General features: G+C 55.1%; 1 pseudogene; it reads left to right on the top strand.

Moving 5' to 3' along the window:
• LOC123076089 (PR5-like receptor kinase) overlaps positions 1-21,057 on the top strand; it is a 59,303-nt pseudogene extending 38,246 nt beyond the window's left edge.
• Positions 21,058-21,298: the final 241 nt, after the last annotated feature.

Genomic DNA, 21,298 nt, shown 5'->3' on the forward strand with positions numbered 1-21,298 from the left:
CCCCCCTCCCTCGAAGCATGTGCCACATTAAGGAGACAAGACGAGGTAAGGCTACAGTGAGAGCCCTCGAGGCGGCACACTGTAGCCACGCTTACCTCGACAAAGCCCTCGTCATCAGAGGCGAGGCTACAATAAACAGCCGCCGACAAGACCCTCGGGTGGTGGGGCCGGTCTGTCGACCCAAAGGGCGGAAGCCGGCGGGACCCACCGGTCGGCGGGCCCCAACGTCCGGCGGAGAAGCCAGCGAGCGCAGACACTGACGACTGGGACCCGCGCCCAGCCGGATTACAATTGTACCCCCGGGGGGTAGGCCTATATAAACTCCCCGGGGCACCCATGCAAAGGGTTGGCTTCTTAGAGTTATACACACACCATATAAAGAGGGAAGTGAGAGCTAGCCTTGCTCTTCTTCTCCCTTGAACCCGACAGCTCAAGGAGCATTTGTAGCTACTCGTTCTGATCTAGAGATCATGCAGAGACCCCGCAGAGCAGGACTAGGGGTGTTATCTCCACGGAGAGCCCCGAACCTGGGTAAGATTCGCCGGCGTGCATGTCTTCGCCTCATCCCGTTTCCAGGCACCGGCGACGTCTTACTGGCTCCCACCATGATAAGCCACCCGTTGGCACATGTCGAACCTACCACCCGACATTTGGCGCCCACCGTGGGGCCAGGTGCACCGTTTTCCGGAGACCTGTTCTAGACGGGAACCCTTTTCCTCCCCCGCGAGCGCAGCCAGCCTGCTGCGCCCGATAGCGTTTGCCCCGACGCGCTGCAAGGCGTCGACGACGCCTACGCAGCGAGCTGCCTCGCCGATCTGCTCGGCGAGGCTCGCATCTCCGACGAGCTCGCGTCCGACGCAGGCACGGACTACCCCGAGAGCCCCCTCGTCAGCCTCCTCGACCAACTTCACGTCTCCAGCGAGCCTGCCGCAGACTTGGAGTCGGTCGGCTCCACCGACCCGATGCTTGTCGATTCCGACACGGCATCGCTCGACGCCTACCCCTCCGACGTGGTGGTCTTCGACGACCCTCTTCCTCGAGCTGACAGCGGCAACAGCGCCATCACCGAAGTGTTGGTCATCAGCCACGTCGCCAACTCGGGCGAGAACGCCCACGACGCCCTGCAAGCAACGATGCACGACTTATCCGTCCCCATCCCGGCCGACGCCGACGCCGAGACCTTGGAGGCACGCCGCCTCGCCCTCATCGCGGAAGGCCAGAGGATAGCCTCCATGAGACGCCTCACCGAGGCCCACCAGCGCGAAGTCGACCGCGCCGCCTTCGGTACGCCGCCGCGTAGCGGGCCGAGCCGAGCCGGCTTCGTCCAGAAGCGCGGCGCGGCTATCCCCAGCATGCTGGGGGCAGATCTCCCCGTCTACGCCACCCCGCTCGAGAATCTACGAGCCGCGCAGGCGGCCGCTGAAGAGCTGAATGGGCTGGGAGCCGATGAGCTCCCCTACATGACAAGGCGGATCCAACAGCTGATCGACGCGGCCGCGGAACGGCACGAAGCTGGCGCTCACGCTGATAGTCATCCCTCGCGCCGGGAGCACGCCGCGACGTCCTGATCGCCGACTGCGAGCGGCGCCCGCGGTAGGAAGGACAAGGAGCCGGCTGCTAGCCGCAGCCGGACTCGCATCACCATCGAGCGCGACGCGGAGGGCCGCCCTCGAGTGGTGGAGCGCCAAGGAAATCCGCCTCCTCCCCCGCCTCGAAGGGAGAGACGTCTCACCCCGCCGCCTGTCACGCAGCCGACTCTTGGTGACCGACTAGGGCGCCGAGAAGGAGTCGGCGAGAACGACGCCCGCCACCGGATCGACCGCCTTGCTCGATCCCTGGCGCTAGAAGAAGAAGACGATTTCGGCCCGCCATGCTTTGGCCCCCGCATCCGCGACGAGCCCTTCCCCAAAGGGTTCTTGCTCCCCAGAGACACACCCAAGTACAACGGCTCTGTGAAGCCGGAAGATTGGCTCATCGACTACTCCACTGCTGTCAGCATAGCCAATGGCAATCGGCGCGTGGCCGTGAAGTACGTCCCCCTCATGCTGCAAGGCACAGCGCGCACCTGGCTCAACAGCCTCAAGCCCTACAGCATCAACAGCTGGCTGGACTTCATGGAAGTCTTCATCCGCAACTTCACCAGCACGTACAAGCGGCCTCCCAAGCCTCGCCAGCTCTCCCTATGCGTCCAAGGGCCCAGCGAGTCGACCCGCGACTACCTCACGCGGTGGGCCGAGCTCCGCAACTCCTGCGAGGGGGGTACACGAGGTTCAGGCCATCGAGTACTTCACCGCCGGGTGCCGAGAGGGCACCCTCCTCAAGCACCGACTCCTCTGCGACGAGCCGGCTACCCTCGACGAGCTCCTGATCATCACGGACAAGTACGCCACGGCCGACTCCTCGATGAAGACCGAGCTCCGAGTGGACGCTTCGGGGAAGGTGCTCGCTCCGGCCCCCAAGACGCCGGCTGGCGACTCCAATCGGCGCCCCTACCAGAACGATCACAAGCGCAAGGCCCCCATGCCGCCTTCCACCAGTCGGCAGGTGGCCACAGTTGAAGATGAGCAGCCCGAAGAGCGGCCCGCTCCCAAGAAGAAGGGTGGCAGGCCGGCTTGGCAGCCGGCTTTCTCTTACGAGCAGACTCTCGACGGCCCCTGCAAGTTCCACAGCGGCGCGAAGCCGTCCAACCACACGACCCAAAAATGCCACTGGCTCACGCGAATCTCCAAGGGCAAAGGGATGGTGCCGCCTCCGCCTCCCGGCCCGCCGCCTCCAGCCCCTCAGCAGCCGACGGCTCGGCCGGCAGTCGGAGCCATTCAAGATGAGTTCCCTGAAGAGCACGCCGCCTACGTCTTCTTCAGCAGCCAAGCCGAAGACAAGCGTAGTCGGCGCCGTCAACATCAAGAGGTCAACGCAGTCGCCTCTAGTGCCCTCGAGTTCATGCACTGGTCCGAGAAACCCATCAACTGGAGCCAGGCTGACCACCCAGAGGTGATGCCATCCCCTGGCTCCTATGCACTAGTCTTGGATGTCACCCTCGCGACGGAGAGGCGAGCTGCCCGATTCTCCCACGTCCTGATAGATGGCGGAAGCAGTATCAATACATTGTACTGCGATACCATGGAAAAGCTGAACATCAAGGCGAAGCAGCTTATGCCAAGCCGGACCGTGTTCCATGGCATCGTCCCCGGCTTATCTTGTTCCCCGATCGGCAAGATCAAGATGGATGCTCTCTGCAGAGACAAGGATCATTTTCGCCGAGAAGCGATCTAGTTTGAGGTAGTGGATCTGGAGAGCCCCTACCATGCTTTGCTTGGCCGACCTGCTCTGGCCAAGTTCATGGTTGTGCCCAACTACGCCTACCTGAAGATGAAGATGCCGAGCTCGAAGGGGATCATCATGGTAGCCGGCGACTACAAGAAGTCCATCGAGTGCGCCATGGCCAGTAGCCGGCTGGCCGAGTCCCTCGTAGTAGCCGAAGAGAAGAAGATGCTGGAGCGGGTTGTGGCCATGGCCGGCAAGCAGCCGGCCCTGTCCCCCCAACCCCAAAGATTGTGATGCACAGGGCTCCTTCCAGCCAGCCAAAGAGACGAAGAAGATACCTCTGGACCCGGAGAATCCGGAAAGGTTTGCTGTCATTGGGGCAAACCTGGACAGTAAATAGGAAGGCGAGCTCGTCGACTTCCTCCGTGAGAATCGAGACATTTTTGCATGGTCCCCAAAAGACATGCCGGGTGTCCCGAAGGATTTCGCCGAGCACAAATTGCACGTCCGGGCCGACGCGAAGCCGGTCAAGCAGCCCCTTTGCCGACTGTCTGAAGAGAAGCGAAGAATCGTAGGAGAAGAGATAGCCCGGCTCCTCGCCGCTGGCTTTATCATGGAAGTATTTTTTCCAGAGTGGCTTGCCAACCCAGTCTTGGTATTAAAGAAGAACAACAAGTGGCGCATGTGTATAGACTACACCAGCCTCAACAAGGCCTGCCCCAAGGATCCATTTGCTTTGCCACGGATTGACCAAGTGATAGACTCCACAGCCGGATGCGAGCTGTTGAGCTTTTTGGACGCCTACTCAGGGTACCATCAAATCAAGTTGGACCCAGCAGACCGCCTGAAGACTGCCTTCATCACACCATTCGGAGCTTTCTGTTACCTGACTATGACATTCGGCTTAAGGAATGCCGGTCCCACTTTTCAGCGTTGCATGCAGAAATGCCTCCTCAAGCAACTCGGCAGAAATGCCCACGTCTATGTAGACGACATTGTGGTGAAGACAGAGAAGCGCGGCACCCTGCTGGAAGACCTCAAAGAAACATTCGCCAACTTGCGCCGATTCCAAATCAAGCTCAACCCCGAGAAATGCGTGTTCGGAGTACCAGCCGTCCAGCTGCTAGGCTTTTTGGTCTCCGAACGCGGCATCGAGTGCAACCCTGTGAAGATCAAGGCCATCGAGAGGATGGAGATTCCACCAAATTGCGAGATGTGCAGAAGTTCACCGGGTGCTTGGCCTCCCTAAACCGCTTTATCAGCCGGCTAGGGGAGAAGGCTCTCCCCCTGTACTGACTCATGAAGAAGTCCACTCACTTCGAGTGGAATGACCAAGCCAACCAAGCCTTCCATGAGCTGAAGAAGATGCTGACCACTCCACCTGTCCTGGAGGCACCGACTGAGAAGGAGCCCATGCTCCTTTACATTGCCGCGACTAGCCGAGTAGTCAGTATAGTTGTTGTGGTCCAGCGCCCGGAAGAAGGCCGAGCCCAGCTAGTCCAGAGGCCGGTGTATTATCTAAGCAAAGTACTATCCAGCTCAAAACAAAACTACCCGCACTACCAGAAGATGTGCTATGGGGTGTACTTCGCCGCCAAGAAGCTGAAGCCCTACTTCCAAGAGCATCCCATCACGGTCGTGTGCACCGCCCCGCTGGCCGAGATCATAGGCAGCCCGGATGCATCCGGCCGGGTGGCTAAGTGGGCCATTGCGTTGGCACCATACACAATTTTCTACCAGCCCCGCACCGCCATCAAGTCCCAAGCACTGGCCGACTTCCTCGTCGACTGGGCCGAGACTCAGTACCTACCGCTGGCTCCCGACTCTACCCATTGGCGGATGCACTTCGACGGGTCCAAGATGCACACCGGCTTGGGAGCCGGCATCGTCCTCACTTCTTCCAATGGCGACAAACTCAGATACACGCTGCAAATCCACTTCGCCGCCTCCAACAACGTGGTCGAGTACGAGGCACTCGTACATGGGCTCCGGCTAGCCAAAGAGCTCGGCATACGCCGGATCCTGCGTTATGGCGACTCAGACTTGGTGGTCCATCAGTCGTCTGGCGACTGGGACGCCAAGGACGCAAACATGGCGAGCTATCGATTCCTCGTCCAGCAGATCAGTGGGTACTTCGAAGGGTGCGAGTTCCTTCACGTGCCAAGGGCCGACAACGACCAAGCAGATGCCCTGGCACGGATCGGCTCCACCCGACAGGCTATACCGACCGGCGTCTCCCTCCAGCGCCTCCTCAAGCCGTCCATCAAGCCGTCTCTAGAGTCAGACTCTATCTTCGTACCGCCTGTGCCTGATACAGCCGGATCCGACTGGAGGAATCCCGCAGGCGGCACGGGGACTTTGACAACTGGCCCGGGAACTACCGTAGTCGCACCCGGCCCGGGGACTTCAGAACCCGGCTCGGGGACTGCAGCAGTCGGCCCGGGGACTGCAGCGACACAAGAAGCGGTGGCTGACTCCAACTCCACGCCACCCGATCCACCCACCCGAGTCATGGTGGCTGCATTAACAGAAGAAGAAGTCACTGATCCATCATGGGCCCAGCCCATCCTCAAATTCCTAGTCAGCAGAGAGCTGCCGGCTGATGAGATCTCAGCAAGACTAGTCCAACGACGAGCCGGAGCATATGCAATAATCAACAGAGAGCTTGTCAAGCGCAGCGTCACTGGAGTCTTCCAGCGCTGCGTCGAGCCAGAAAAAGGAGTGGCAATCCTCAAGGATATCCATCAAGGCGAATGCGGCCACCACGCAGCCTCAAGATCACTTGTGGCCAAAGCTTTCCGCCACGGTTTCTTTTGGCCGACTGCTTTGGAAGATGCCAAAGAGATAGTCAAGAGCTGCAGAGGATGCCAAATCTTCAGTTCCAAGCAACACCTGCCGGCTTCTGCACTCAAGACCATTCCCCTCACCTGGCCCTTTGCCGTCTGGGGACTGGACATGGTGGGCCCTTTTAAGACAGCCTGTGGCGGCTTGACACATCTGCTTGTCGCCGTGGACAAATTCACAAAGTGGATCGAAGCGAAGCCAATCAAGAAGCTGAACGGGCCGACTGCCGTAACATTCATCACCGATATCACTACTCGGTACGGCATGCCGCACAGCATCATCACCGACAACGGCACAAACTTTGCCAAAGGAGCACTGGCACATTTCTGCGCGACGCAGGGTATCCGACTGGACTTAGCGTCCATTGCCCACCCGCAGTCAAACGGCCAGGTCGAGCGAGCAAATGGACTCATCCTCTTCGGCATCAAGCCCCGACTGGTTGTGCCACTGGAGCGATCGGCCGGCTGCTGGCTCGATGAGCTGCCGGCTGTCCTTTGGAGTCTGCGTACTACCCCCAACAAATCAACCGGCTTCACTCCATTCTTCCTTGTATATGGTGCCGAGGCTGTCATCCCAACCGACATCGAGTTCGACTCGCCTCGGATCACCATGTACACGGAGGCGGAGGCCAAGGAAGCAAGACAAGACGGTGTCGACCTACGAGAAGAAGGCCGGCTGTTAGCACTCAGTCGGTCCGCCATCTACCAGCAGGGGTTGCGCCGCTACCACAACCGCAAGGTCAAGCCAAGATCTTTCCAGGAGGGCGATCTTGTGCTTCGGCTGATCCAGCGAACAGCCGGCCAGCACAAGCTCTCGGCCCCTTGGGAAGGCCCCTTCGTCATCAGCAAGGCACTAGGCAACGACTCCTACTACTTGGTCGACGCGCAAAAACCAAGAGCACGCAAGAGGGACGACTCCGGCAAGGAGTCAGAGCGACCATGGAACGCGAACCTCCTGAGAAGATTTTACAGTTGAAAGCAGTATGTATCATGCTACCCTTTTGTATTAAGTATGAAACTATAGGCCCCCCGAGGAGCACTCGGGGACTGCCTTTATTTATCTATGAATGACGAGTGTCATTTCCATGAATGTATCACCACATTTGATTTCCTGTCTGACACCGGGTTCGACTAGTCGGCCCGGGGACTGGCCGCCTTAAGCTATATCAAAGTTCTACCTGAAGTCAGACAAGTAGTGTGCCGGCTCCCGAGTCCTCTCTTGTTGAAAGTCGCAGCTCGAAGAACCGACTGTCCGACTAGCAAGAGCCAAGGCAGAAAGGATGCCTACACGAAAAACGGCTAAGGACTAATGAACTTATATAGCAAAAGGACGGCCTCCAACCACACCTGCCGGCTGTCAAAACAGCCGGGACAGCAGGCTTACTAAACACTTAGCTCTAATCCAACAAAGCTAGAGTACTTGCTCTCCCAATTGGCCAAGCACTTCTCCAGCTACAGATTGCAGGGCAATTGTCTGTCTGGGGAGGCGTCTACCAAGGGAGGGCGGCAAAGGAAACATCAGAAGGATGAAAAGCAAAGAACAAGGAAAAGCCAAACACATGCATAGTCATATATACATATAAAGCCCCCAACAGGCCGGCAATCGACATGGTTCGAATACACCCCCAGTGGGTGGAATTGTGTAAACTTAACAGAATATTGTTCCAAAAGTGACAAGACAGGAAAATAAAAGATAGCAGACTAGACTAAAGGTGCGACGTGGGAGCCGGGTTGGTCGGTGGAGACGGCGTCGCCGGCTGAAGGAGTGGCCGGCTGGCGGGTCTCAGCCTGATCACCACCGGTGGCAGGCGACGCACCCGCGCACGACGTGTTGCTGGAGGCGCGGTCAGGCTGAGGCTGGCCAGTCGCCCCACCATCCGGCCCGGCGTCTTCACCTTCCTCCTCCTCTTCTTCACCCTCGTCGCTGGAGTCGATCTCCTCCGCCAAGTCTTCGCCATCAGCTGGGTTCAGCCCGAACCAATCCTCCGGCTGGGCAACACCATTGTCATCTACCTCAGGGGCGAAGACGCTGGTGTCGGTGTAGTCGGCGATCGCCGAACCCCGCCGGATGATAGCCGGCCGCGCCGGCTCCAGCTCCATGTCGGCCTGCTGCCGCCAGGTAGCCAGCTGGTCCAGACTCAGGCCGGGATACCAGGCCTTGACGAACTCCAGCGCCCGCCTGGCGCCGGACCGAGCCGCCGAAGCCTTCCAGGCTTCAAAGCGGCCGACCGCCACCTCCAGCCAGTCGGCAGTCCGACTGGGGGTGCGGGGAACCACTTCGCCAGGCCAGAGGGCGGCCAGCACCTGCGCCCCGGCACGTTGAAGACGGCGGAGCAGTCGATGAGCTGGCTGGAGACGGGCCTGGATCGCCAAGAGCTGCTCCTCCAGCGACCGGCTAGCGTTTGGTGCAATCTCAGCGCCAGCCTGCCTCCGTGCCTCGCGGTGGGCCTCAATGATCTGGTTGGCGGCGGTAGAGTAGCCAGGGAAGTACTCTGCGCAAGAAAGAAAGAGAAAGAAGAGAAAACACCAAGTCAGAAAACGAGCCAAAAGCGGCAGGCGGCAAGAAAGGACGAAGAAGTAGGCGGCTTACCGTCAACCAAATCTTCGATCTGGCCATAGCCATTGATCAGAGTCTGCTTTGCTTCGGCCCAGCCAGCCGCCTCTGTCTTGTACTCGGCCTGGAGGGCGGCTTCGCTGTCCTGCACCGCCTTCAGAGCCGCCTTGTGGCCCTCCTCCTGGTCGGCCAAGCTCTTGGCCAGGCGGTCACGTTCCTGCACCAAGCCGGCAAACTCGGCTCCTTGGCACGAAGGGCAGCCTGAGACCCTCCCAGCTGTGCCCTCAGACTGGCGTTGGCCACTGCAGGGACGGCAGAAAAAGAAGAAACAATAAGAGGAAGTGGTCAAGGAAGATCCGACCCTACTGCTCAGCAGTCGGCCCGAATCTCGGGGACTACGCCCAGTGGGTGCGCTGACGCGCCCCCACGTGAGATAAAGGACAAAGCACTTACCCCGGCTCTCAGTTAGGTCGGCGGTTTTCTGGGTCAGCTCCCGAGCTTGGGAGTTGAAGGCAGCTGCGCGAAGATTGTGGTAGTCCTGCAAGACAGGCAGAAGAGCGAAGTAAGAGAAAAGATAGCAAAACTAGATCCGCTAAAAAGTTCCAAGCTGCCTGCTCAACAGCCGACTCGAAACTCGGGGACTACACCCAGTGGGTGCGCTGACGTGCCCCCACAGAAGTAACCAAGATAAAAAAGAAGCAAGATAAGAAGACTAACCCGGATGGCCGACCGCGTCGCAAGGAACTCGTCGTTGTATCGCCTCAGCGCCGTAGCCTGGGCATGGAGCCGGGTCCGGATGTCCTGCGCGGCCACGTTCATCACGGCCGTCCCTCCGCCCGGCGTCCACCCCGAGGTGGCGCTGGCCGCCTCCACATCCTGGGCAGACGAGCTGGAGCCCGCGGCCGGCTGCGGCTCCGACGCAGCCTTCTGCGCCTCTGACGTGGCCTTCCCCGCGCGCCGGCATGGCGGCGTCCGGACCGCCAGCTCAGTCCTCGCGGCCGGCTCGCCCCCCGCCGACTGCGCAGGCGGCAGATCAGGCCGGCCGCCTTGAGCCGTCCTAGTCGGCGGGGTCGGTACCGCCGCCCTCTCCAGGATGACGACGTCGTCATCCCTCTCCAGCCCCGTCTGGTCACCGCCGGCTTCTCCTGGCGGGGGCTCCAGGGCCCCAGGCGCCGCGACGCGCAAGGAGTGACCAGCAAGGCCCCCTCCGCCATCGCCGCAGCTACAGCCTCTGCTTGGGCCTTGGCCGCGGCGTCATTGCGCGCCTTCGCCGCCTCCTCCTCCTGCGCCGCCTTGGCGGCGGCCGCCCTCAACGACTCCGCCTCCCGCGCCTCCCGCTCCTCTCGCACCTCCCGCGCGTTCCGCTCCGTTGCCGCCTGAAGGTCGGCACGGGGGTCCACACGGCGAGTAGTGCTCCCGGATCCTCTCGGCGACCCAACGACGGAGGCGGCTGCAGCCCGCTCGAGCAACAATGGAGCTCTAGTTGTTTGGAGAAAAAGACAAGGATTCAGGAGCTACCAGAGAAAAGAAAAGAGAATGCACGAAGGAGAGTGTACTTACGCCGACACCGTCTGCGGCTGCTTCACCGCCTTGCGAAAGCGAGCCGCCTTCGCGGCTGCCTCCTCCCGCCTGGTCGCCGCTGCCCCGCCTCTGGGCTTCTTCGGCCGACTGCCGAACAGGCCCGGCGCGGCACGACGCTTTTGCCCACCGCCCCGAGCAGGCGGCGCAGCGGAGGAACCCGCGCCGTGGCCAGACGCCGGCTAACGGCGTGGGACGACTTCAGCCTCGTCGTCGTCCGGCCAGTCGTCGAAGCTGACTCCAAGCCCGGAGCCGCCTGCTTCGCCGCCGGCTTGGCCACCACCCGCCTCGGTGTTGTCGTCCATAGCGGCCGCCCCAAGTCGGGGTCCTCCAGATCGTGCTCCGTCCGGTCGGGGACGAATCAGCGCTCCGCGTCCGACCCGCCTGTAGGCCGAAGAAGAGGGCTCTGTCGAGGCAAGCCGACTAGTCAGAGTCGGCCAAAAGGAACTCGGCGACAAAACTGAGAGAAGAGGGAGAGACAAGGAGAACATACCGTGGGCGGCGGATGGGCTCGGCAATATGGCTCCTTGCCGAACTGCCACTCTGCGGAGAGCTTGCAGTTCGCAAGGTAGTTCACCATATAGGCCACCTCGTCGTGCGGCATGTCTTTGGTACACATCCGGCTCGGATCGAGCTGGCCGCTCATCTGACAGATCAGATGAGGGCGGCTCTAGAGCGGGAGTACCCGGCGCGTGACGAAGGCGGCCAGCAGGTCGGGCCCCGACAAGCCCTCCGACTGGATCATCGCTCGCACTCGGGCGACAGTTGTGGTTCCAGCCGGCGTCAGCGTCACGGCCCGACAGGGACCACTGGGGCCGCCTGCCTACCGGTGGGCCGGCTACGTAAGCCGGCAGATTGACGTAGTCGCCCTGTGGGGCGACGTTCTTCACGTAGAAGTATGACTTCTGCCATAAATTCACCGATTGGATCAGCGTGATGACGGGGAAGGGGTTGTCGGCAGCCACCCTCCGCATCGCGATGAAGGCGCCACTCTGAGCCGGCACGCCCCTGCCCCGACGCGCGCCGCCCCGGCCCGTCCCCATCGTCGCCGTCGCCCTGCCCCGCCCTTCGCCGCCGTCGCCCCATACCCCGAGCGCGCGCCCACTGCCCCGTCGCCATCCTCGCCGCCAACCCTGCGATCCTCCTCACCTTGGTCCGGCCGGCGCCCTTTTTTCATATATATGCTTGTTTTTTTCATATATATGCTTGTTTTTTCATATATATGATGATATGTTCATGTATGAGTATATGTATGTATATATGTTCTCTGTGTATATATATGTTCATGTATATATGCAAAAGATAGATTTTTAGAAAAGTTAGGATTTTTTTTCTGTTCATAGATTTTTTTGTTGATATTAATTTATTGTAGAATATGCAAATGTTTGTATATTCATATGAACAATGCATTAGGCAAAACCTTTACTTTTTCGAAATTTTCTATTTGAACATTTATTTATGAATGAGAGGAAAAAGGAAAATAAGAAGAGGAAGAAAGGAGAAGAAGAGGAGAGGAAGAAGAGGAGAAATAAATAAGAAGAGGAAAAAAGAAGAAAAAGAAGAGGTGTCGGAGTAAATGGCCACGAGTAGCCTAACCGACTACCCCTGGCTCTTCAGAAATTATCTGACCATTTGATCCATCAAGCATTCAAAGCGTTGGGCCGCCTTCCCCCGGACGGCTAACCCATGAGCCGACTCTCAGAAGGCGACCCAGCCTCAGCAACCTCCCCCAAGATAGTTACGAGATGGCCGACTCCAGGAAGCCGGCCGTAGAGAATGCCGACTCCCCAGAGCCGGCCATGAAGAGCGCCGACTCCAAGAAGCCGGCCAAGGCTGCACCCACCGAAACCACGCCCACATAACGGTGACGGGACGGGGTGTGGTTACAGTGCGGCCCACTACCCCCGAATCCCGAGGCAGGCGTGGCCACAGGACGCCGTGCGGGTCGGCCATCTCCCGTCCGGCACGGCCCTGTAGCCATGCTGGCCTCAACGTCATCCACGACAGACGCCAGTACGGCCCACGGGCGGTGGGCCCCTTTAGCCAGAGAGAGACGCGAAGGCGGCCCGGCCTCCCCCAGTCAGCCAAGGGCGTAGCCGGCCCCCAGAAGCCGGCTACCCCCCCTCCCTCGAAGCATGTGCCACATTAAGGAGACAAGACGAGGTAAGGCTACAGTGAGAGCCCTCGAGGCGGCACACTGTAGCCACGCTTACCTCGACAAAGCCCTCGTCATCAGAGGCGAGGCTACAATAAACAGCCGCCGACAAGACCCTCGGGTGGTGGGGCCGGTCTGTCGACCCAAAGGGCGGAAGCCGGCGGGACCCACCGGTCGGCGGGCCCCAACGTCCGGCGGAGAAGCCAGCGAGCGCAGACACTGACGACTGGGACCCGCGCCCAGCCGGATTACAATTGTACCCCCGGGGGGTAGGCCTATATAAACTCCCCGGGGCACCCATGCAAAGGGTTGGCTTCTTAGAGTTATACACACACCATATAAAGAGGGAAGTGAGAGCTAGCCTTGCTCTTCTTCTCCCTTGAACCCGACAGCTCAAGGAGCATTTGTAGCTACTCGTTCTGATCTAGAGATCATGCAGAGACCCCGCAGAGCAGGACTAGGGGTGTTATCTCCACGGAGAGCCCCGAACCTGGGTAAGATTCGCCGGCGTGCATGTCTTCGCCTCATCCCGTTTCCAGGCACCGGCGACGTCTTACTGGCTCCCACCATGATAAGCCACCCGTTGGCATATGTCGCACCTACCACCCGACAAGAGGAGAAGAAGAAAGGAATAGAAGAGAAGAAGAAGAAATAGAAAAAATTCTTTTTTTTTCTTGTTTTTTTCTTCGATCTTCTCCTCTATTCCTTTTCTTCTTCTCCTCTTTTTATTTCTTCTTCGTTTTCTTATGTTTTATCGGGTCTGTCGTCGTCGATATACCCCTCTCTCGATAACTTCAACACGAGGTGGGGTCGATATACCCCCTCCCCGATAATATTATTTTCCCATGTACGTATGTCGTCGTTGTCGATATAACCCCCTCCCGATAACTTCAACACGTGGGGGGTGGTCGATATACCCCCTCCCCGATAACATTATTTTCCCATGTATGTATGTCGTCGCTGTCGATATATATAACTCCCTCCCAGATTACTTCGACATGATGGACGGTCGATATTTATACCCCCTCTCTACCGTGATAACTTATACCACGGGAGCACCCCCCCGGCCCTCTCGCTCGACCAAAACTCTCGAGGACACCCAAACCCTAGGAAAATAACGATGTCGGTCTCCTACCCCCTCCCACCGCGCCCCTACCCTTGAAGCGTTGCCGAGGCCACCCCAAACCCGGAATAAGCTAGGTCTACGTTTGCACTAATATATCCACCTGCAGTCATGTTTGTGTAATAATTGCCATGTTGTAATATTTGCAGAAACAATGGAGCACGGACGAGACGAGCAAGCAGAAGAGGTGTTGGGGGACATAATCTTAGCCGGAGGTGATATCTTGTCGTATCTTAACAACAATGATGGTCTGGAAGACCAGGGTGAAGAAGCAGGCTACGGTGATCGAAGAGTGGAGGAAGAAAGACATGATTATGATGGCTCCGGTGACCAAATGCTGGTGCAAGAAGGAGCCCGTGGTGACGGCTCCGGTGACCGAACAGAGTCCGGCCATGTAAATATATTAGTTAAGCCTGTGCTGACTAGCTAATTGATGCATTCATTGTTTTGGTATGTACACATATTAATTAACACTCGTCTTTCTTCTTTTTTCTAGCCCTCCGGATCGAGCACAACTTCGGTAAAGAGACGAGGCCCGAAGAGAAAGTTGCGCTCGGATGAAAGGTTTGAGATCACAACAATTGTGCGCGACGGCCAACCGATTGAACCCATCCGGAAAAATGATGCATTTGCTGCTCAGTGCGGGGTTCTAGTTAGGGACAAGATCCCGATCAGCATCCAGCAATGGTATAAGCCTAAGAAGGAAAACCCGGAGGTGTCTTATGTCAATGATATGCAGAAAGATGATCTTTGGACTGAGCTGAAGGCAAATTTCACCCTACCGCCAGAGGAGGATCCGGAGAAGCCAGTTAAAGAGCAATTAATCAAGTCTCATGCTCTTAAGAAGATGGCAGACCTATTCAGGAGGTGGAAGAATGAGCTGAAAACGTTTGTCGACAAAGAAGAGACACCAGAATTCATCGGCCGGTATGAGAAGATCAGAGATCACTGGCCCGCATTTGTGGCCCACAAGACATCGGAAAAGAGTAAGAAGATGTCAGCGACAAACAAGAAGAATGCTATGAAGAAGAAGCTTCACCATCGCACGGGGTCAGGTGGCTACCTCAAAGCCCGGCCTAAGTGGGCCAAGGCTGAGAATGATCTGCTTCAAAAAGGGATCGAACCACAGACAATGAACTGGACAGACCATTGCCGGACTTGGTTCTTCGGGGCTGGCGGAACCTTGGACCCTGTATCAGGGAGGTGCGTTTGGACGAACGAGCTTTTGAGAATACCAGTCAAGAAGATTCAGCAATATATCGATGTAGCGCAGGAAGGGACGTTCGTTCCAGACAGAGAGAACGACGAGCTCACAATGGCCCTCGGGAATCCCGAGCACCCTGGACGGACACGAGGCACGCCAGGCTCCGTTCCGTGGAAGTCTGGTTTTCCGGACGCGGGCGGTTACAAAAGCCAGGAGAGGAGGAAAAAAGTGGAGCAGATCCAAATTTAGAAGCTGCACGAAAGGGTTCAAGCGCTAGAGGAACGAGACGGCAATCGACATGCCGAAACTACCCCCGAAGCTACACCGCCATCTCAGCGGAGAAGCAGCGTGGCTTCCACCGAGCTGCTTCAGCCGGAGCATGTCTTGACGGCTCCTGCTAGCTACCCCGTGGATGCTATCACGGAGTCTCAACATTGCCACCTTATGGCGCAATGGCAGAACTTCAAAATCAAGGCGGCTGTTGGCTCTGTTTTACCTCCTGAACCCGGCGCAACCTACCACTGCTGGCCGATTCCAGAAGGATATGCTAGGGTGATAGTGGATGAAATAACGGAGGGATTTGAGGATCTCCAGCTTGACCACCCTACCGGTGAAGGGGAGACTCGGCTGGGTTCTGCTCTGAAGACTCCATGCCTATGGCGGAAGGAGCTCATCAACCTTCCGAGCTGGACGGCTCCGGCAAGTAAGGGCACTCTGCCTCCTCCTCCGCCTCCTCCTCCGGCGAGTGATCAGGGCACTCAGCCTCCTTCTCCGGCGCGTGGCAGCACTCCGCCGCCTCCTCCTCCTCCTCCGGCGAGTGATCAGGGCACTCAGCCTCCTTCTCCGGCGCGTGGCGGCACTCCGCCTCCTTCTCCGCCTGCGCCGGCGCGCCAAAGCAGCGAGTCTCCTCCTTCTTCGCCTCATCAGCAAGGGCGGAAGAGACCCGCCGCCGCTCTGGCTGCTCCGGCGCGTCGTAGTCCTTCTCCTCCGCCTCGTAAGCAAGGAAAGAAGACAGCCGCAGCCGCTCCGTCTGCTCTGTCGGCGTCTAGCAGTACAGCTGCCAGAGGCGGGAGGCAATACAGATTCAGTCCTTCTCTGAAGACTCCAGAGAAGTTACCATACGAGAGGACCGAGGAGGAAACCAGGAAGATCGTGCGAGCCGAAGTGACAAACTTCTTTGAAGGGGTGAAAGCAAAGAAACATCCACCTCTGGAGGAGAAGGTAGATCAGGTGAAAGCAAAGCGCACTCTGGCTGCCCTGACAAAACCACCAAAGTCTCCGCCGAGAGGCAACTATGAGCGCATTCTTGCAAAGACATATGCCGAAGCGGAGCGGTCGGGAAGTACTGTCAGTGATCAAAGGTTAAAAGAACGACGAGCTGGGAAAAAAATTGCCCAGCTCGGCGAACAAGCGAACCAATCGTGCCCCCCGCTCAAGGTGTCAAAAGACATCGTCGCTAATGATCCGAGGATGGCGGCCGGTTATAGCAATCTTGGAGATTACCTGCCCGACGATGTACATTATGAAATCATGGAGGTCGACGAACACAAATACCATACGGGAAGCCTCTCGTCAAAGATGAAAGATCTCTAACAACGATGATGCAAAGATTACATGATTGGTACATGAAAACCTGCAGAGAGTCTGATGGGATGAATACTTTGACGCTGAGAGTTAAACCGGAGCATGACCTCGTTGGAATTGAACTGCTGAATGTTCCATTTGAGGATTTCTTCCAGTTTTACAATCAAAAGGCCCTCGATAAAACAACGATCACTTGCTACTATCTGTAAGTAGTACTACTTCTGTCATTAAGTCTCTCTATATAGGTCAGCTCTTTCATTGCATGTATTTATAATTATCCTCACTATATTATGCAGATTGAAGATCGCCGAATTGAAGAAAAGACAAATCGGTGATATTGGGTTCATTAACACAAATCTCATAGATGCATATACGGTTGAAAAACATGCCAAAGAAGCCGAGGCCAACTTGCTACGATCATTGGTATTAAATCAAAACAAAGATATAATACTCTTTCCTTACAACTTCAAGTGAGTGTTACTGTCTTGTGCATATTCGGTTTCCCTTATTAGTCCAGGTTATGGTAATGTAATTGATGACTTATGCATGCATGCGCAGCTTCCACTATATTCTCCTAGAGATTAAGCTTGAGCAGGGAGTAGTAACCGTCTTAGACTTGAGACGAAAAGATCCCCAGGACTATGCGAACATGACTCAAATGCTTGAGAAGTAAGTTAAATCGATCATTATCCACCATATCAGCAACTTTATTCATTTCCTGATATCAAGTAATTGTTTTCTTTGTCTGGCAGGGTTTGGAGAAAATTCACCACAAAAGCTCCGGGACTGCCGAAGAAGCTGCAATTTAAACACCCGAAAGTAAGTACTATAGTAGCATGTTCCGCGCATCTCCTAGTGATTCAAGCGCTAGTTTCATCAATACCATTTAGCATGCTTGCTTATCAGTTTGATTGACCTCTATTTCTTGTAAAGTGGTTGTGGCAGGAAGCCGGGAATAATTACTGTGGATACTACGTTTGCGAGTCCATCCGCTACACAACCTGTGAGCGGGGCTACTCTGACGAACAATATGAAGTGTGTAAGCAATAATATTCACAATTTTATTTTATTACCATCATTTCTGTTGAGTTTTATTTATTCATATATATATATATGTATTGACCCCCTTCTTCAAATTAGATGTTTCGGAAGCGGGATGAACTCCTAGCACCAGATCGTATGCGAGCAATTCAAGAGGAATTGGCGGCATTCTTCCTTGAGCACGTGATCGCTAAAAACGGACAATACTATGTGGACCCTGTGTTCTGACAATTTAATTAGGAGATTGTATTGTAAGAGATAATTATTGTATATATGTAGCCGGTAGTGTCGAATAGATATACGAGAACTTGTTGTTCGACCAATCTCTCGGAGAAGGAGAGGTGGTCGATATCACTTCTCTCTGTATGCATATGTTCATGACGATCTTCGGTTTCCTTCATTTGATTACTAGCTAGCGTGTCTAGTCCTCTCCATACGTATATAGTATGTAGCGTCGACCAAGCACGGAGATAAGAGAGGACACTTCTCTCTATTAATTAGCTAGCTAACACAATATATGAAACACCTAAATTAACCCCCCAAAACCCCCCCAACCTCACCCCCTTTCAAAAAAAAACAAAAACCCCAGCCCCTGAAATGCTGACGCGTGGATGCCTATTGGTCCCGGTTGGTGACACCAACCAGGACAAAAGGCCCTGCCTATTGGTCCCGGTTGGTGGCACCAACCGGGACAAAAGGCCCCCCTGCCTGGGCTGGCAGCAGCGGCCACGTGGAGGACCTTCTGTCCCGGTTCGTGTAAGAACCGGGGCTAAAGGGTTAGGGCTTTAGTAACGACCCTTTAGTCCCGGTTCAAAAACCGGGACAAAAGGCCCTTATAAACCGGAGTAAAAGCCCCATTTCCTACTAGTGATTCCAGTTCATTCAATGGAACTTTTAACCTGCTGGTGTGTCAATGCATTGTTCACTGCTTAGTAATTCAAAAGATAAACCATGGTAGTTTTTCCTTTGACGCTCTAAAAAATGAACAAAAGTAGAACTTCAATTAATATGGGACAGAGAATGAAAGTACATACTAGTGCTCAGGAATAGAATTACAATAAGATAATTAAGATGGTGCAATACCAGCTGCGAGATTCAATTCTGTCCACGGCACAACCAAAATAAGGCGTACCTCAGATTCAACGCTACAAAATGTGTATATAAAATAGCTATACCAATAAACAGAGATGTTCGCAAAGATCATAAGGTTTTCGCCGTCCTTATTTGCACGCAAACCACAGAGTTATGGCGAGTGAGACGTGCATGCCTCCATGCGGTTGATGGCATATGATAGCTAGGCCAGTTGTCAACGGGTGAAGGAGCCTTCCAGGAAAGCTGCTAGCCGCTGTCAGCTTCAGCTTGCCCCCAAACACCAGGTACGTCTTTAGTCTGACTGTTGTGAAAAATCATGACAGCAGACCAGGAATGGACAAATTAAGATCTGCAACCTAACAATTTCCTGAAAGGCAGAAAAGTGCGCAGTTAGGGTTTAGGGTTTAAAACATCAGCTTAAAGAATTTTGTTAGGCAGCAAAATTATCAAACAACACGTTACGCAGATGTACAGATTCTCATTCTTTTTCTTTGGAAGACGTACAGATACAATTTGAAACAGTCATGGCTATAGGCATGTTAGGCTGTTTTTATGCGGACCGTTGAATGGTTCAACACAGGGATGCGGTCCCTGTCGGCAATCCCCTATCACTCTTCCACCCTGTTAGCTGCCACAGGAGCATCGTTGCAACTTTGCAACTCAGACTCTGATGCAACCAACAGGTGCAAGCAAGAACCACAACGCAAATGGCAGCCGTGGGTGTCTCTTCACCTCTTCTCCTCCTACTACTCCTTGCTGCCACCAGCGAGGCCATCACGTTTTACATCACCAACGGGTGTCCCTACACCATATGGCCAGCGGCTCTGCCGATTGGCCGTGGCATGCAGCTTGACCGGTTAACATTTGAGAAAGCATAGGCTTTCCTACACCCTCTTATCTAGCCATTCATTTCTGCATCAAGATTCGTGCGAGCACTTTTCTCTTTTTTGTTTCTCCCAAATAAAACAACATATGAACTTCAAACTTGGCAGGTCAACAAAACATTCTAACTAGAATGTTGGAAAAAACTTTTAGAATTTTTCATGCAATATAAATACTAAAAAGTACATTTTTAATAAAAAATCTAATTTCGTATATTTATGTTTAACAAAAATATCTGAAAGTTTTTTCTCACATTCTAGTTAGAACGTTTTGGTGTCTTGCAAAGTTTGAAGTTCATGTATTATTTCGTTTTGAAGAAACAAAAAAAGAAAATCTGATGTAAGAAGTTAGGTGTGTAGCACGGATCTTAAAGCAACATTATAGCGTATGGATAGCAGGTGTCCAGAATCTGAGCTTTATAAATCCGCGTCCCAACTTGACCCAGGCAAGGACTGGACCCTCAACACAGGCCAGCCCAACAGCACGCGCCTGTGGGCACGCACGGGCTGCTCGTTGGACGGCAATGGCACCGGGATGTGCCAAACAGGCAACTGCGGCAGCTTGCTCGCCTGCAAAGCCAATGGTCAGCCACCCAACACCATCGCGGAGTTTATGCTCGGCGGCTTCAACAATCAGGATTTCTTCGACATCTCCTTGGTTGAAGGCTTCAACGTGCCCATGGACTTCCTGCCGGTGCCGGCCAAGGGAGGGCCAGGGTGCAACAAGGGGCCACGCTGCAGAGCTAACATAGCGGCGCAGTGCCCGACCAGTCTGAAGGCGCCGGGGGGTTGTAACAACCCGTGCACGGTGTTCAAGCACGATAGGTACTGCTGTACCGGGAGCGCGGCAAGCAACTGCAGCACCACGGACTACTCGGACTTCTTTAAGCAGATGTGCCCAGATGCCTACAGCTACCCCATGGATGATTCCACCAGCACTTTCAGTTGCCCGGCGGGCACCAACTACAAGGTAGTCTTTTGTCCCTTGACCAATCAAGCAGTATCGCCTAGTCCTCTGCCTGCACCCCCGGCTGAGGTAAAGCCTACTGGGCCAACAACCATGAAACCCAAATCCTCCACTATAAGAACAGTTGTTGCGATTTTAGCTCCTATAGGCGGCTTCATCTTTCTGCATCTCATCACTTTCTATTTATGTAAACGAAGAATCCAACGACGGCATGAGATGCAGGAAGAGAAAGAGTTTGGGGAGCTACAAGGAACACCAATGAGGTTCACATTTCAACAGCTAAAAGCAGCAACCGAGCAATTCACAGAAAAGCTCGGGGAAGGAGGATTTGGGTCTGTTTTTAAGGGGCAATTTGGTGATGAAAGGATTGCAGTAAAACGTTTGGATCGATCTGGTCAGGGCAGAAGAGAATATTCGGCAGAGGTTCAGACAATTGGCAGCATCCATCATATTAACCTGGTGAGGTTGATTGGTTTTTGTGCAGAGAAATCACATAGGCTCTTGGTATATGAGTACATGAGGATCCTTGGACAAATGAATCTATTGTCGACATGACAATGATGCACCTCCTCTAGATTGGAGCAAGCGGTGCAAGATTATCACTCACATAGCCAAGGGCCTCTTGTATCTTCATGGGGAGTGCACAAAACGAATTGCTCATTTGGATCTCAAACCACAAAACATCCTCTTAGACGATGACTTCAATGCTGAACTTTCTGATTTGGACTATGCAAGCTCATAGACAGGGATATATATGAGCCAAGTGGTTGATGGATTATGGATGGGCTTAGGCCCATATAAGACAATAATCCCTAGTTAATCTCTAAGGCCCATGCATGTGTATGGCAAGTGGTGGGAAGTGTGAAAAGTTTAGTCCCATACTGCTATAGTAAGAAGAGTGAGACCTCTTAATAAGGGCTGCTCTACCACTTGCTATTGGGAGCTTGGGAATAGGAGCTGTACACGCGTGCTCCTCCTCCTCCGCCGCCTGCCACGCCTTGTCACGACGCGC

The sequence above is a fragment of the Triticum aestivum genome, chromosome 3D, assembly GCF_018294505.1.
Source record: "Triticum aestivum cultivar Chinese Spring chromosome 3D, IWGSC CS RefSeq v2.1, whole genome shotgun sequence".
NCBI lineage: Eukaryota > Viridiplantae > Streptophyta > Magnoliopsida > Poales > Poaceae > Triticum > Triticum aestivum.